Source organism: Odontesthes bonariensis, chromosome 14 (assembly GCF_027942865.1).
Source record: "Odontesthes bonariensis isolate fOdoBon6 chromosome 14, fOdoBon6.hap1, whole genome shotgun sequence".
Classification (NCBI taxonomy): Eukaryota; Metazoa; Chordata; class Actinopteri; order Atheriniformes; family Atherinopsidae; genus Odontesthes; species Odontesthes bonariensis.
In genome coordinates, this window is record NC_134519.1 from 897,177 (window position 1) to 911,584 (window position 14,408).

A 14,408-nucleotide genomic window follows, 5' to 3' on the forward strand; every position below is an offset into this window, starting at 1 on the left:
GGCTTTGTGCTGCAGGTTCCCACGGGCAGGTGCACTTCCTGTTGTTTACTGAACATTTCAGAGTGAAAGCAGCCGAAAGAGAGTAAACAAACAGCAATTAACTCTCTGCTGTGTAAACAGCCTGGGAACCCACGCTGAGGGGGCGGAGCCAACAACACCTCCAGCCTGAAACATCAGGAGAGGAGAGGAGGAGGCAGGAGAGGAGAGAAGGAGGCAGGAGAGGAGAGGAGGAGGCAGGAGAGGAGAGGAGGAGGCAGGAGAGGAGAGGAGAGGAGGAGGCAGGAGAGGAGAGAAGGAGGCAGGAGAGGAGAGGAGGAGGCAGGAGAGGAGAGGAGAGGAGGAGGCAGGAGAGGAGAGGAGGCGGCAGGAGAGGAGAGGAGGAGGCAGGAGAGGAGAGGAGGAGGCAGGAGAGGAGAGGAGGAGGCAGGAGAGGAGAGGAGGAGGCAGGAGAGGAGAGAAGGAGGCAGGAGAGGAGAGGAGAGGAGGAGGCAGGAGAGGAGGAGGCAGGAGAGGAGAGAAGGAGGCAGGAGAGGAGAGAAGGAGGCAGGAGAGGAGAGGAGGAGGCAGGAGAGGAGAGGAGGAGGAAGGAGAGGAGAGAAGGAGGCAGGAGAGGAGAGGAGGAGGCAGGAGAGGAGAGGAGGAGGAAGGAGAGGAGAGGAGGAGGCAGGAGAGGAGAGGAGAGGAGGAGGCAGGAGAGGAGGAGGCAGGAGAGGAGAGAAGGAGGCAGGAGAGGAGAGGAGGAGAGGAGAGAAGGAGGCAGGAGAGGAGAGAAGGAGGCAGGAGAGGAGAGGAGAGGAGGAGGCAGGAGAGGAGAGAAGGAGGCAGGAGAGGAGAGAAGGAGGCAGGAGAGGAGAGGAGGAGGCAGGAGAGGAGAGAAGGAGGCAGGAGAGGAGAGGAGAGGAGGAGGCAGGAGAGGAGGAGGCAGGAGAGGAGAGAAGGAGGCAGGAGAGGAGAGAAGGAGGCAGGAGAGGAGAGGAGGAGGCAGGAGAGGAGAGGAGGAGGAAGGAGAGGAGAGAAGGAGGCAGGAGAGGAGAGGAGGAGGCAGGAGAGGAGAGGAGGAGGAAGGAGAGGAGAGGAGGAGGCAGGAGAGGAGAGGAGAGGAGGAGGCAGGAGAGGAGGAGGCAGGAGAGGAGAGAAGGAGGCAGGAGAGGAGAGGAGGAGGCAGGAGAGGAGAGGAGGAGAGGAGAGGAGGAGAGGAGAGAAGGAGGCAGGAGAGGAGAGGAGGAGGCAGGAGAGGAGAGGAGGAGAGGAGAGGAGGAGAGGAGAGAAGGAGGCAGGAGAGGAGAGGAGGAGGCAGGAGAGGAGAGGAGGAGAGGAGAGGAGGAGAGGAGAGAAGGAGGCAGGAGAGGAGAGAAGGAGGCAGGAGAGGAGAGGAGGAGGCAGGAGAGGAGAGGAGAGGAGGAGGCAGGAGAGGAGAGAAGGAGGCAGGAGAGGAGAGGAGGAGGCAGGAGAGGAGAGGAGGAGAGGAGAGGAGGAGAGGAGAGAAGGAGGCAGGAGAGGAGAGGAGGAGGCAGGAGAGGAGAGGAGGAGGCAGGAGAGGAGAGAAGGAGGCAGGAGAGGAGAGAAGGAGGCAGGAGAGGAGAGAAGGAGGCAGGAGAGGAGAGGAGGAGGCAGGAGAGGAGAGGAGGAGGCAGGAGAGGAGAGAAGGAGGCAGGAGAGGAGAGAAGGAGGCAGGAGAGGAGAGGAGGAGGCAGGAGAGGAGAGGAGGAGGCAGGAGAGGAGAGGAGGAGAGGAGAGAAGGAGGCAGGAGAGGAGAGGAGGAGGCAGGAGAGGAGAGAAGGAGGCAGGAGAGGAGAGAAGGAGGCAGGAGAGGAGAGAAGGAGGCAGGAGAGGAGAGAAGGAGGCAGGAGAGGAGAGGAGGAGGCAGGAGAGGAGAGGAGGAGGCAGGAGAGGAGAGGAGGAGGCAGGAGAGGAGAGGAGGAGGCAGGAGAGGAGAGAAGGAGGCAGGAGAGGAGAGGAGGAGGAAGGAGAGGAGAGAAGGAGGCAGGAGAGGAGAGGAGGAGGCAGGAGAGGAGAGGAGGAGGAAGGAGAGGAGAGAAGGAGGCAGGAGAGGAGAGGAGGAGAGGAGAGGAGGAGGCAGGAGAGGAGAGGAGGAGGCAGGAGAGGAGAGAAGGAGGCAGGAGAGGAGAGAAGGAGGCAGGAGAGGAGAGGAGGAGGCAGGAGAGGAGAGGAGGAGGCAGGAGAGGAGAGGAGGAGGCAGGAGAGGAGAGGAGGAGGCAGGAGAGGAGAGGAGGAGGCAGGAGAGGAGAGAAGGAGGCAGGAGAGGAGAGGAGGAGAGGAGAGGAGGAGGCAGGAGAGGAGAGGAGGAGGCAGGAGAGGAGAGGAGGAGGCAGGAGAGGAGAGGAGGAGGCAGGAGAGGAGAGAAGGAGGCAGGAGAGGAGAGAAGGAGGCAGGAGAGGAGAGAAGGAGGCAGGAGAGGAGAGAAGGAGGCAGGAGAGGAGAGGAGGAGGCAGGAGAGGAGAGGAGGAGGCAGGAGAGGAGAGAAGGAGGCAGGAGAGGAGAGAAGGAGGCAGGAGAGGAGAGGAGGAGGCAGGAGAGGAGAGGAGGAGGCAGGAGAGGAGAGAAGGAGGCAGGAGAGGAGAGGAGGAGGCAGGAGAGGAGAGGAGGAGGCAGGAGAGGAGAGGAGGAGGCAGGAGAGGAGAGGAGGAGGCAGGAGAGGAGAGAAGGAGGCAGGAGAGGAGAGGAGGAGGAAGGAGAGGAGAGAAGGAGGCAGGAGAGGAGAGGAGGAGGCAGGAGAGGAGAGGAGGAGGAAGGAGAGGAGAGAAGGAGGCAGGAGAGGAGAGGAGGAGGCAGGAGAGGAGAGGAGGAGGCAGGAGAGGAGAGAAGGAGGCAGGAGAGGAGAGGAGGAGGAGAGAAGGAGGCAGGAGAGGAGAGAAGGAGGCAGGAGAGGAGAGAAGGAGGCAGGAGAGGAGAGAAGGAGGCAGGAGAGGAGAGAAGGAGGCAGGAGAGGAGAGGAGAGGAGAGAAGGAGGCAGGAGAGGAGAGGAGGAGGCAGGAGAGGAGAGAAGGAGGCAGGAGAGGAGAGAAGGAGGCAGGAGAGGAGAGAAGGAGGCAGGAGAAGAGAGAAGGAGGCAGGAGAGGAGAGAAGGAGGCAGGAGAGGAGAGAAGGAGGCAGGAGAGGAGAGGAGGAGGCAGGAGAGGAGAGGAGGAGGCAGGAGAGGAGAGGAGGAGGCAGGAGAGGAGAGAAGGAGGCAGGAGAGGAGAGAAGGAGGCAGGAGAGGAGAGGAGGAGGCAGGAGAGGAGAGGAGGAGGCAGGAGAGGAGAGGAGGAGGCAGGAGAGGAGAGAAGGAGGCAGGAGAGGAGAGAAGGAGGCAGGAGAGGAGAGGAGGAGGAAGGAGAGGAGAGAAGGAGGCAGGAGAGGAGAGGAGGAGGCAGGAGAGGAGAGGAGGAGGCAGGAGAGGAGAGAAGGAGGCAGGAGAGGAGAGAAGGAGGCAGGAGAGGAGAGGAGGAGGCAGGAGAGGAGAGGAGGAGGCAGGAGAGGAGAGGAGGAGGATGGAGAGGAGAGAAGGAGAGGAGAGGAGGAGGCAGGAGAGGAGAGAAGGAGGCAGGAGAGGAGAGGAGGAGGCAGGAGAGGAGAGGAGGAGGCAGGAGAGGAGAGGAGGAGGCAGGAGAGGAGAGAAGGAGGCAGGAGAGGAGAGAAGGAGGCAGGAGAGGAGAGGAGGAGAGGAGAGAAGGAGGCAGGAGAGGAGAGGAGGAGGAAGGAGAGGAGAGGAGGAGAGGAGAGAAGGAGGCAGGAGAGGAGAGGAGGAGGCAGGAGAGGAGAGAAGGAGGCAGGAGAGGAGAGGAGGAGAGGAGAGAAGGAGGCAGGAGAGGAGAGGAGGAGGAAGGAGAGGAGAGGAGGAGAGGAGGAGGCAGGAGAGGAGAGGAGGAGGCAGGAGAGGAGAGAAGGAGGCAGGAGAGGAGAGGAGGAGGCAGGAGAGGAGAGAAGGAGGCAGGAGAGGAGAGGAGAGGAGAGAAGGAGGCAGGAGAGGAGAGAAGGAGGCAGGAGAGGAGAGAAGGAGGCAGGAGAGGAGAGAAGGAGGCAGGAGAGGAGAGGAGGAGAGGAGAGGAGGAGGCAGGAGAGGAGAGGAGGAGGCAGGAGAGGAGGAAGTAGAGGAGAGGAGGAGGCAGGAGAGGAGAGAAGGAGGCAGGAGAGGAGAGAAGGAAGCAGGAGAGGAGAGGAGGAGAGGAGAGGAGGAGGCAGGAGAGGAGAGAAGGAGGCAGGAGAGGAGAGGAGGAGGCAGGAGAGGAGAGGAGGAGGCAGGAGAGGAGAGGAGGAGGCAGGAGAGGAGAGAAGGAGGCAGGAGAGGAGAGGAGGAGGCAGGAGAGGAGAGGAGGAGGCAGGAGAGGAGAGGAGGAGGCAGGAGAGGAGAGGAGGAGGCAGGAGAGGAGAGGAGGAGGCAGGATGCCCCAGGAGGCGTCCTAACCAGGTGCCCCAGGAGGCATCCTAACCAGGTGCCCCAGGAGGCATCCTAACCAGGTGCCCCAGGAGGCATCCTAACCAGATGCCCCAGGATGCATCCTAACCAGATGCCCCAGGAGGCGTCCTAACCAGATGCCCCAGGAGGCGTCCTAACCAGATGCCCCAGGAGGCATCCTAACCAGGTGCCCCAGGAGGCATCCTAACCAGATGCCCCAGGAGGCATCCTAACCAGATGCCCCAGGAGGCGTCCTAACCAGATGCCCCAGGAGGCATCCTAACCAGATGGCCCAGGAGGAATTCTCACCAGATGCCCCAGGAGGCATCCTAACCAGATGCCCCAGGAGGCATCCTAACCAGATGCCCCAGGAGGCGTCCTAACCAGATGCCCGAGCCACCTCATCTGACTCCTCTCGATGCGTAGGAGCAGCGGTTTTACTCCGAGCCCTTCCCGGATGATCGAGCTTCTCACCCTATCTCTAAGGGAGAGCCCAGACACCCTGCGGAGGAAACTCATTTCGGCTGCTTGTAGTCGCGATCTCGTTCTTTCGGTCCCTACCCACAGCTCGTGACCATAGGTGAGGGTAGGAACTCGTTCTTTCGGTCACTACCCACAGCTCGTGACCATAGGTGAGGGTAGGATCTCGTTCTTTCGGTCACTACCCACAGCTCGTGACCATAGGTGAGGGTAGGAACTCGTTCTTTCGGTCACTACCCACAGCTCGTGACCATAGGTGAGGGTAGGAACTCGTTCTTTCGGTCACTACCCACAGCTCGTGACCATAGGTGAGGGTAGGATCTCGTTCTTTCGGTCACTACCCACAGCTCGTGACCATAGGTGAGGGTAGGAACTCGTTCTTTCGGTCCCTACCCACAGCTCGTGACCATAGGTGAGGGTAGGAACTCATTCTTTCGGTCCCTACCCACAGCTCGTGACCATAGGTGAGGGTTGGAACTCGTTCTTTCGGTCACTACCCACAGCTCGTGACCATAGGTGAGGGTAGGAACTCGTTCTCTCGGTCCCTACCCACAGCTCGTGGCCACAGGTGAGGGTAGGATCTCGTTCTTTCGGTCACTACCCACAGCTCGTGACCACAGGTGAGGGTAGGATCTCGTTCTTTCGGTCACTACCCACAGCTCTTGGCCATAGGTGAGGGTAGGAACTCGTTCTTTCGGTCCCTACCCACAGCTCGTGGCCATAGGTGAGGGTAGGAACTCGTTCTTTCGGTCACTACCCACAGCTCGTGACCATAGGTGAGGGTAGGAACTCGTTCTTTCGGTCACTACCCACAGCTCGTGACCATAGGTGAGGGTAGGATCTCGTTCTTTCGGTCACTACCCACAGCTCGTGACCATAGGTGAGGGTAGGATCTCGTTCTTTCGGTCACTACCCACAGCTCGTGCCCATAGGTGAGGGTAGGATCTCGTTCTTTCGGTCCCTACCCACAGCTCGTGACCATAGGTGAGGGTAGGAACTCGTTCTTTCGGTCACTACCCACAGCTCGTGACCATAGGTGAGGGTAGGATCTCGTTCTTTCGGTCACTACCCACAGCTCGTGACCATAGGTGAGGGTAGGAACTCGTTCTTTCGGTCACTACCCACAGCTCGTGACCATAGGTGAGGGTAGGAACTCGTTCTTTCGGTCACTACCCACAGCTCGTGACCATAGGTGAGGGTAGGATCTCGTTCTTTCGGTCACTACCCACAGCTCGTGACCATAGGTGAGGGTAGGAACTCGTTCTTTCGGTCCCTACCCACAGCTCGTGACCATAGGTGAGGGTAGGAACTCATTCTTTCGGTCCCTACCCACAGCTCGTGACCATAGGTGAGGGTAGGAACTCGTTCTTTCGGTCCCTACCCACAGCTCGTGACCATAGGTGAGGGTAGGAACTCATTCTTTCGGTCCCTACCCACAGCTCGTGACCATAGGTGAGGGTTGGAACTCGTTCTTTCGGTCACTACCCACAGCTCGTGACCATAGGTGAGGGTAGGAACTCGTTCTCTCGGTCCCTACCCACAGCTCGTGGCCACAGGTGAGGGTAGGATCTCGTTCTTTCGGTCACTACCCACAGCTCGTGACCACAGGTGAGGGTAGGATCTCGTTCTTTCGGTCACTACCCACAGCTCTTGGCCATAGGTGAGGGTAGGAACTCGTTCTTTCGGTCCCTACCCACAGCTCGTGGCCATAGGTGAGGGTAGGAACTCGTTCTTTCGGTCACTACCCACAGCTCGTGACCATAGGTGAGGGTAGGAACTCGTTCTTTCGGTCCCTACCCACAGCTCCTGACCATAGGTTAGGGTAGGATCTCGTTCTTTCGGTCCCTACCCACAGCTCGTGGCCATAGGTGAGGGTAGGAACTCGTTCTTTCGGTCACTACCCACAGCTCGTGAACATAGGTGAGGGTAGGATCTCGTTCTTTCGGTCCCTACCCACAGCTCGTGGCCATAGGTGAGGGTAGGAACTCGTTCTTTCGGTCACTACCCACAGCTCGTGACCATAGGTGAGGGTAGGAACTCGTTCTTTCGGTCACTACCCACAGCTCGTGACCATAGGTGAGGGTAGGATCTCGTTCTTTCGGTCACTACCCACAGCTCGTGGCCATAGGTGAGGGTAGGATCTCGTTCTTTCGGTCACTACCCACAGCTCGTGGCCATAGGTGAGGGTAGGAACTCGTCTTTCGGTCACTACCCACAGCTCCTGACCATAGGTGAGGGTAGGATCTCGTTCTTTCGGTCACTACCCACAGCTCGTGGCCATAGGTGAGGGTAGGAACTCGTTCTTTCGGTCACTACCCACAGCTCCTGACCATAGGTGAGGGTAGGATCTCGTTCTTTCGGTCACTACCCACAGCTCGTGCCCATAGGTGAGGGTAGGATCTCGTTCTTTCGGTCACTACCCACAGCTCGTGGCCATAGGTGAGGGTAGGATCTCATTCTTTCGGTCACTACCCACAGCTCGTGGCCATAGGTGAGGGTAGGAACTCGTTCTTTCGGTCCCTACCCACAGCTCGTGGCCATAGGTGAGGGTAGGATCTCGTTCTTTCGGTCCCTACCCACAGCTTGTGACCATAGGTGAGGGTAGGAACTCGTTCTTTCGGTCACTACCCACAGTTCGTGGCCATAGGTGAGGGTAGGACCTCGTTCTTTCGGTCACTACCCACAGCTTGTGACCATAGGTGAGGGTAGGAACTCGTTCTTTCAGTCACTACCCACAGTTCGTGGCCATAGGTGAGGGTAGGACCTCGTTCTTTCGGTCACTACCCACAGCTCGTGACCATAGGTGAGGGTAGGATCTCGTTCTTTCGGTCACTACCCATTGCTCGTGACCATAGGTGAGGGTAGGAACTCGTTCTTTCGGTCACTACCCACAGCTCGTGACCACAGGTGAGGTTAGGATCTCGTTCTTTCGGTCACCACCCACAGCTAGTGACCATAGGTGAGGGTAGGATCTCGTTCTTTCGGTCACTACCCACAGCTCCTGACCATAGGTGAGGGTAGGATCTCGTTCTTTCGGTCACTACCCACAGCTCCTGACCATAGGTGAGGGTAGGATCTCGTTCTTTCGGTCACCACCCACAGCTCGTGACCATAGGTGAGGTTAGGATCTCGTTCTTTCGGTCACCACCCACAGCTAGTGACCATAGGTGAGGGTAGGATCTCGTTCTTTCGGTCACTACCCACAGCTCCTGACCATAGGTGAGGGTAGGATCTCGTTCTTTCGGTCACTACCCACAGCTCCTGACCATAGGTGAGGGTAGGATCTCGTTCTTTCGGTCACCACCCACAGCTCGTGACCATAGGTGAGGGTAGGAACTCGTTCTTTCGGTCACTACCCACAGCTCCTGACCATAGGTGAGGGTAGGATCTCGTTCTTTCGGTCACTACCCACAGCTCCTGACCATAGGTGAGGGTAGGAACATAGACTGACCGGTAAACGGAGAGCTTGGCCTTCTGGCTCAGCTCCTTCTTCACCACGACGGGCCGGTGCAGAGCCCGCATCACTGCAGACGCTGCACCGATCCGCCTGTCAACCTCCTGTTCCGTTCGTCCCTCACTCGTAAACAAGACCCCGAGATACGTGAACTCCTCCACTTAGGGATGGATCTCATTAAGTACTGATATAGTAAATTAAAAACCAATTATTTTTGTGTAGTTGTATATTGTAATAATAACTTGTGGTTGTCACAAAATCCTACGGCACACCGTTTGGGAACCACTGAGGACCGGCCAAAATTTCCTCACTATGTTGGTTAAAAACTTGACTTGGTCCTCACTCAACAGTAAGTGCAAGAACACACACACACATACACACACTCTCTCTCACACACACACACACACACCTACCTGTGGGAACCAGGTAATTACTGTTGTGTGTTCGGGGTAATAAACATTCAGGTGAGCTGATATAAAAGCAGCTGCAGGCATCAGGTTCTGTTGCTGCTGGACCACAACGACTCAACACCCGACCAGGTAAGAACACAAGAACACGGGTCAGAAGCTTCATGGTTCTGCTCACTCAGGACGGTTCTGCTCACTCAGGGGGTTCTGCTCACTCAGGACGGTTCTGCTCACTCAGGGGGTTCTGCTCACTCAGGACGGTTCTGCTCACTCAGGGGGTTCTGCTCACTCAGGACGGTTCTGTTCACTCAGGGGGTTCTGCTCACTCAGGACGGTTCTGTTCACTCAGAGGGTTCTGCTCACTCAGGACGGTTCTGTTCACCCAGGGGGTTCTGCTCACTCAGGACGGTTCTGTTCACTCAGAGGGTTCTGCTCACTCAGGACGGTTCTGTTCATCCAGGGGGTTCTGCTCACTCAGGACGGTTCTGTTCACCCAGGGGGTTCTGCTCACTCAGGACGGTTCTGCTCACTCAGGGGGTTCTGCTCACTCAGGACGGTTCTGCTCAATCAGGGGGTTCTGTTCACTCAGGACGGTTCTGCTCACTCAGGGGGTTCTGCTCACTCAGGACGGTTCTGTTCACTCAGAGGGTTCTGCTCACTCAGGACGGTTCTGTTCACCCAGGGGGTTCTGCTCACTCAGGACGGTTCTGCTCACTCAGGGGGTTCTGCTCACTCAGGACGGTTCTGCTCACTCAGGGGGTTCTGTTCACACAGGACGGTTCTGCTCACTCAGGGGGTTCTGCTCACTCAGGACGGTTCTGCTCACTCAGGGGGTTCTGTTCACTCAGGACGGTTCTGCTCACTCAGGGGGTTCTGTTCACTCAGGACGGTTCTGCTCACTCAGGGGGTTCTGCTCACTCAGGACGGTTCTGCTCAATCAGGGGGTTCTGTTCACTCAGGGGGTTCTGCTCACTCAGGGGGTTCTGTTCACTCAGGGGGTTCTGTTCACTCAGGACGGTTCTGCTCAATCAGGGGGTTCTGTTCACTCAGGGGGTTCTGCTCAATCAGGGGGTTCTGCTCACTCAGGGGGTTCTGTTCACTCAGGGGGTTCTGTTCACTCAGGGGGTTCTGTTCACTCAGGACGGTTCTGCTCACTCAGGACGGTTCTGCCCACTCAGGGCGGTTTGAAGTGGCCTGTTGTTTGTTGTAATTTGGTGCTTTATAAATAAAACTGAATTGAACGGAGTTGGACTGTTTGAAGTGGCCTGTTGTTGGTTGTAATTTGGTGCTTTATAAATAAAACTGAATTGAACGGAGTTGGACTGTTTGAAGTGGCCTGTTGTTTGTTGTAATTTGTTGCTTTATAAATAAAGCTGAATTGAACTGAGTTGGACTGTTTGAAGTGGCCTGTTGTTTGTTGTAATTTGGCGCTTTATAAATAAAGCTGAATTGAACTGAGTTGGACAGTTTGAAGTGGTCTGTTGTTTGTTGTAATTTGGCGCTTTATAAATAAAGCTGAATTGAACTGAGTTGGACAGTTTGAAGTGGTCTGTTGTTTGTTGTAATTTGGCGCTTTATAAATAAAGCTGAATTGAACTGAGTTGGACAGTTTGAAGTGGTCTGTTGTTTGTTGTAATTTGGCGCGTTATAAATAAAGCTGAATTGAACTGAGTTGGACTGTTTGAAGTGGCCTGTTGTTTGTTGTAATTTGGCGCTTTATAAATAAAGCTGAATTGAACTGAGTTGGACTGTTTGAAGTGGCCTGTTGTTTGTTGTAATTTGGTGCTTTATAAATAAAACTGAATTGAACTGAGTTGGACTGTTTGAAGTGGTCTGTTGTTTGTTGTAATTTGGTGCTTTATAAATAAAGCTGAATTGAACTGAGTTGGACTGTTTGAAGTGGCCTGTTGTTTGTTGTAATTTGTCGATTTATAAATAAAGCTGAATTGAACTGAGTTGGACTGTTTGAAGTGGCCTGTTGTTTGTTGTAATTTGGTGCTTTATAAATAAAGCTGAATTGAACTGAGTTGGACTGTTTGAAGTGGCCTGTTGTTTGTTGTAATTTGGCGCTTTATAAATAAAGCTGAATTGAACTGAGTTGGACTGTGATGTGGCCTGTTGTTTGTTGTAATTTGTCGATTTATAAATAAAGCTGAATTGAACTGAGTTGGACTGTTTGTTTGTTGTAATTTGGCGCTTTATAAATAAAGCTGAATTGAACTGAGTTGGACTGTTTGAAGTGGCCTGTTGTTTGTTGTAATTTGGTGCTTTATAAATAAAGCTGAATTGAACTGAGTTGGACTGTTTGAAGTGGCCTGTTGTTTGTTGTAATTTGTTGCTTTATAAATAAAGCTGAATTGAACTGAGTTGGACTGTTTGAAGTGGCCTGTTTTTTGTTGTAATTTGGCGCTTTATAAATAAAGCTGAATTGAACTGAGTTGGACTGTTTGAAGTGGCCTGTTGTTTGTTGTAATTTGGCGCTTTATAAATAAAGCTGAATTGAACTGAGTTGGACTGTTTGAAGTGGCCTGTTGTTTGTTGTAATTTGGCGCTTTATAAATAAAGCTGAATTGAACTGAGTTGGACTGTTTGTTTGTTGTAATTTGGTGCTTTATAAATAAAGCTGAATTGAACTGAGTTGGACTGTTTGAAGTGGCCTGCTGTTTGTTGTAATTTGGCGCTTTATAAATAAAGCTGAATTGAACTGAGTTGGACTGTTTGTTTGTTGTAATTTGGTGCTTTATAAATAAAGCTGAATTGAACTGAGTTGGACTGTTTGAAGTGGCCTGCTGTTTGTTGTAATTTGGTGCTTTATAAATAAAGCTGAATTGAACTGAGTTGGACTGTTTGAAGTGGCCTGCTGTTTGTTGTAATTTGGCGCTTTATAAATAAAGCTGAATTGAACTGAGTTGGACTGTTTGAAGTGGCCTGTTGTTTGTTGTAATTTGGTGCTTTATAAATAAAGCTGAATTGAACAGAGTTCAGTCAGCGCCACCTTCTGCCCGTCTGTGACTCATCGATGCCATGCTGTCTGTGACTCAGCATCACGTTTTCAGGATGTCAGGTTGCTGGTTACCTGAATGTGTGACATCATCGGTGATGTCAGCGGAACCAGACGTTGGTCTGTCTGCAGCCAGGAGGCGGGCTCTATTGTTGACTGACAGTTTGGTTTCCATGACGACCTCTCAGCTGATCAGGTTGCAGCAGAGAGTTGGACCTTTCCGAGTTCACTCTGTCTCTGTCTGCCTCCCATTCTCCTCTGCTTTCATCCTCCCCCTTCTCCCCTTCCGTCTCCATCTTCCCCTTCGTCTCCCCCTTTTCCCCCTCCGTCTCCCCCTCCGTCTCCCCCTCTCCCCCGCTCTGTCCCCGCTCCCCTTCACTCTTTGCATTATAATTCCTCCTGTGAGCTTGAGGACGCTGAGGGAAGCTCCAACTCTCTTCCTGTTTCTCACAGTGACTCTGAAACTCAGCCCAGAGCTCAGAGCTGCTGAGGCTGGTTCTGCAGAACTGTTGGGAGCTAACAGGACCTGGTTCAGAGAATCTCTTCCTCCCACGGTCACGGACACCAGGCGGATGGTGATGGATATGGAGGTCACCTGACTCTGAACACGCACGTTTCAGGTGTGATGATGGTTACAGATCTTAATCACACTTCCTGTAGTTGTTACAATACCTGCGTGGAACAGGTGTCGCTGGTGTCTCGGCTTTACCTGCAAAGTGATAAGAAAGGTACCTACACCTGTCTGTGTGAACACCTGTCTGTGTGTGAACACCTGTCTGTGTAGAACACCTGTCTGTGTTGAACACCTGTCTGTGTTGAACACCTGTCTGTGTTGAACACCTGTCTGTGTTGAACACCTGTCTGTGTGAACACCTGTCTGTGTGAACACCTGTCTGTGTGAACACCTGTCTGTGTTGAACACCTCTCTGTGTGTGAACACCTGTCTGTGTTGAACACCTGTCTGTGTTGAACACCTGTCTGTGTGAACACCTGTCTGTGTGAACACCTGTCTGTGTGAACACCTGTCTGTGTGAACACCTGTCTGTGTTGAACACCTGTCTGTGTGAACACCTGTCTGTGTTTAACACCTGTCTGTGTGAACACCTGTCTGTGTGAACACCTGTCTGTGTGAACACCTGTCTGTGTTGAACACCTATCTGTGTTGAACACCTGTCTGTGTGAACACCTGTCTGTGTAGAACACCTGTCTGTGTGAACACCTGTCTGTGTTGAACACCTGTCTGTGTTGAACACCTGTCTGTGTGAACACCTGTCTGTGTGAACACCTATCTGTGTTGAACACCTGTCTGTGTGAACACCTGTCTGTGTTGAACACCTGTCTGTGTTGAACACCTGTCTGTGTGAACACATATCTGTGTTGAACACCTGTCTGTGTGAACACCTGTCTGTGTGAACACCTGTCTGTGTGAACACCTGTCTGTGTTGAACACCTATCTGTGTGAACACCTGTCTGTGTTGAACACCTGTCTGTGTGAACACATATCTGTGTAGAACACCTGTCTGAGTGAACGCCTGTCTGTGTGAACACCTGTCTGTGTTGAACACCTGTCTGTGTTTGAACACCTGTCTGTGTGAACACCTATCTGTGTGAACACCTGTCTGTGTGAACACCTGTCTGTGTGAACACCTGTCTGTGTGAACACCTGTCTGTGTGAACACCTGTCTGTGTTGAACACCTGTCTGTGTTGAACACCTGTCTGTGTTGAACACCTGTCTCTGTGAACACCTGTCTGTGTTGAACACCTGTCTGTGTTGAACACCTGTCTGTGTAGAACACCTGTCTGTGTGAACACCTGTCTGTGTTGAACACCTGTCTGTGTGAACACCTGTCTGTGTTGAACACCTGTCTGTGTGAACACCTCTCTGTGTTGAACACCTGTCTGTGTTGAACACCTGTCTGTGTTGAACACCTGTCTGTGTGAACACCTATCTGTGTTGAACACCTGTCTGTGTGAACACCTGTCTGTGTGAACACCTGTCTGTGTTGAACACCTGTCTGTGTGAACACCTGTCTGTGTGAACACCTGTCTGTGTGTGAACACCTGTCTGAGTGAACGCCTGTCTGTGTGAACACCTGTCTGTGTTGAACACCTGTCTGTGTGAACACCTCTCTGTGTTGAACACCTGTCTGTGTTGAACACCTGTCTGTGTTGAACACCTGTCTGTGTGAACACCTATCTGTGTTGAACACCTGTCTGTGTGAACACCTGTCTGTGTGAACACCTGTCTGTGTTGAACACCTATCTGTGTGAACACCTGTCTGTGTGTGAACACCTGTCTGAGTGAACGCCTGTCTGTGTGAACACCTGTCTGTGTGTGAACACCTGTCTGTGTTGAACACCTCTCTGTGTGAACACCTGTCTGTGTGAACACCTGTCTGTGTTTAACACCTGTCTGTGTGAACACCTGTCTGTGTTTAACACCTGTCTGTGTGAACACCTGTCTGTGTGAACACCTGTCTGTGTGTGAACACCTGTCTGTGTGAACACCTGTCTGTGTGAACACCTGTCTGTGTGAACACCTGTCTGTGTTGAACACCTGTCTGTGTGAACACCTCTCTGTGTTGAACACCTGTCTGTGTGAACACCTGTCTGTGTGAACAGCTGTCTGTGTGTGAACACCTGTCTGTGTGAACACCTGTCTGTGTTGA

At 53.7% G+C, this 14,408-nt stretch overlaps 1 protein-coding gene across 3 annotated transcripts in view; it reads left to right on the forward strand.

Annotated features, from left to right (window-relative positions):
* Positions 1-8,827: 8,827 nt before the first annotated feature.
* Positions 8,828-14,408, forward strand: part of slc4a2a (solute carrier family 4 member 2a) — a 69,074-nt gene continuing 63,493 nt past the window's right edge. The window contains exon 1 of one of the 3 annotated variants that reach the window (XM_075482471.1): positions 8,828-8,869. The gene's annotated coding sequence lies outside the window, so the exon portion shown is untranslated. Of the gene's footprint in view, positions 8,870-11,995; positions 12,467-14,408 lie in introns of those variants that run through there. The other 2 variants (XM_075482470.1, XM_075482473.1) reach the window with 2 other exon arrangements.